This window comes from Olea europaea, chromosome 15, assembly GCF_002742605.1.
Source record: "Olea europaea var. sylvestris chromosome 15, O_europaea_v1, whole genome shotgun sequence".
Taxonomy (NCBI): Eukaryota; Viridiplantae; Streptophyta; class Magnoliopsida; order Lamiales; family Oleaceae; genus Olea; species Olea europaea.
Genome location: NC_036251.1, coordinates 19,768,590 through 19,771,841, shown reverse-complemented (window position 1 = coordinate 19,771,841; position 3,252 = coordinate 19,768,590).

Below are 3,252 nucleotides of genomic sequence, written 5' to 3'. Positions count from 1 at the left end.
AAATAAATTTACTTTTTTTCATAATCATTTTTATGTTAATTTTATTTGTTTACATTTTAGTCAATGTTTTTCATTCATAGGTTGTTTACATTTTAATACATTGCATGTAAAATAACAATAGTATTAGGAAGATTCAACACAAGAAAATGACAAGTTTAAGAGAACATGTACCGAAAATATTAGAAATGGACGTGGAAATAAAGCAATGAGCTACTAAAACTAATGGTTGATGTTGCCACTCGTGCCTAGTGTGATAATAATGGCATGTTGAGCAAGATAACCATAGAAAAACATATACTCCACCATCTCAGCCAAAAGCTTGGGGTTGAAAAGACTTATGTCCAATATAAAAGTTGTGTGAAATGGTTTAAAAAGCAATATAACAAGTATTCTAAGCTAATGCGTCATAACTCTGAGTTTGGATGGGATCATTTATCGAAGAAATTCACTGTTAGTGATGAAGTATAGGACGACAACTTTATGGTGAGCTTCTCTTATTACTTGATTTAGAAAAATATAAAATTTAAGCTATTGGTTAGTGATGTGTATGTTTGGTACGTTAGCACTTATAATTATTATTTTTCTTTAATAATCTCATCCCGAAAATAAAAGTTATCACACAAACACTTTTGCGGACTATGAAGATTGAGAATTGCAGTTGGAAGTGGGATAGATGTTGGGATACACTCAATTACACTATGGGATGATATTGATGCATAAACATTTTATACAAACGAAAGAAGAGTTAGTAATGGTTTAATAGATGACTTCATGTATGATCATGATACTGAAGCATTTATAGTTAACCGATAAACAAGATATTATAAGTTCAGAGATTCCCTCATCAATTCGAAAACAAAGTAGAACAAAGTTTGAAGAAATTCTAATTCGTCTAATCCCAAAAGTACTCAACATATGTTATAGACAAACTTGCTAATACAGTTGACAAGAGCACTCTAGCTATTGAATCAATTCATACTAGATAGCATAATTGTTGGAACATTATCAAGGATATCCCAAACTTGAATGATGATGACCATCTCAAGGTCCTTGATTTGCTTAATACAAAAGCTAAGAAGTCTGAGTTCTTGAACATGATACCAGAAGAACGTTCTAAATGAATAAATTTCAATTAAAATGAAGGTTTGTTTGTTTTTTTTTTCCTTTCTTTTTTTTCTTCTTTGACATGATTAATAGTAATTGTTAAAGTTTTTGAATTGTTAATCTATTATTTATGAATTTTTTTAACTTTGGTTACAGTATTGAATTCTAAATTTTTTGAGTAATCCATAGATTGTTTTTTGATAGCATATTAATTTAATGGTATGATTTGTTTTTACATGACAATATCATTTTCTTTGGCTGTGTATTTAATTTTCGTTCCATCTATTTTTTGGTACTTCCATATATATAATGTCTAATGTTAACATAAATGAAGATCACGAAATAGAGATGGATGAGATTGAAGAAGATGAGAATGAGGAAGCATTATAAGAAACTATTCGATATTCATGGATGGCAATTCAAGTAATTCTCTACATTATGAATGATTAAATAAATAATGAGTTCTAAACATATTGAAAGTTTTCTAACTAGGCGACCAAAAACTATATATGGATATGACTATTTATATAAAATATTAAATGATGACCCATAAAACTTTCAACAAGTTTATAGAATTAATCTAGATATATTTATAAAATTAAACAATATTATTAGAGAAAAAAACACCATTATACTTGATATTGCTTGATTTGTCAAAATTTGGTTGATTGCATTTCACTACCAGTCAAAGTTTCAACAAGATTTTACAAACATAAAAAATAAAAAATAAAATAGTTAAAATGGCCAAATCAAGATTCATTGTGCCAGAAAAAAGAAGGGAAAGTACAAGGTTTTACCCTTACTTTAAAGTAAGTGATAAAATAATATATATTATAATTTTTTGTTTTATGTTATCATTAGTGTTCTCATGATTTCTTTATATTGTTTTATTATTTTAGTATTCTATTGGAGCTATTGATGGTACCCATATTCCAACAATGGTAATCGGACGTGATACAAGCAGTAATAGAAATCGTCACGGAACAGTTTCGTAGAATTTTTTTGGTCGCTTGTAAGTTTGATTTGGAATTTAAATATGTGCTTAGTGGTTGGAAGGGATCGGGACATGATTCTAAGGTGTCGAGTGATGCTTTCACAAAGGAAATGGATTTAAAGTGCCACAATGTATTACTTTATTATTTCATTTTTTTTCTTTTATCTTATTGTATCACAATTATACATGTCATAAGTTATTAGCTAATTTTACAAGTATTTTATGTTCGAGTAAATATTTTTTTGGAAAGATTGTGATTTCCAAATCAACTTCAATTCTTAACTCCTTTTGAGGTATCCGTTGTCATCTAGAAGATTTTGCTGGTCAAGGTCACAACCCTGAAAGTACAAAAAGTTGTTTAATCTTTCTCATGCTACCTTGAGAAACGTAGTTGAGATGATATTTGGTATATTTAATTCAAGATCACAATTTTCAAAATAGCTCATCCATTTCCACATCATACACAAGTGGAACTCATATTAGCTTGTGTAGAATTACACAATTTTCTTTGTAAAAAGTGTCGCCTTAATGAATTTCTAATTGAACCTGATAATGAAGATTCTTCATCTTCTTCGACTAATGAAGGGGAAGACTTTGGGCCATTTTTTGAGATCCAAGAACAAGAAAGAGAGAATGCTAATTCATGGAGGACTACTATAGTAACTGATATGTGGAATGATGTTGGGAGTGTTTGATATTTTTTTGTTGATCATTACTAAAATGTTATTATTTTTTTTAGAAAAAAATTTATTGACGAGAAAAATATGATTTTCTGCTTTGCATTTTTAATTATATGAGTTGTGGATGATTTGGATATATGAGAAGTTGTTTATATTACATTATATATGCTTAAAGTATCCAAAAGCTTTTAAAGGTTTCTAATGAAAGTCTACAGAAGTGCATGGAAAACTTTTATTAATGGGTAACGTACAAAATACCCTTAAAAATAGGGGTCTTTTAAAAATTATATGAAAAGTTTTTTGAAATTAAAATACACTGTAATATTAAGAAGTGGCACTATATCATTTTTTTAATAAAATTAAAAAGTGACACAATGTCACTTTTAAAAGTGAATTGTCACTTTTTTATTTATTAAAAAATAACATACAATGTCACGTTTATTAAAAAGTGAGGGTTGTCATTAAAAAAAAAAA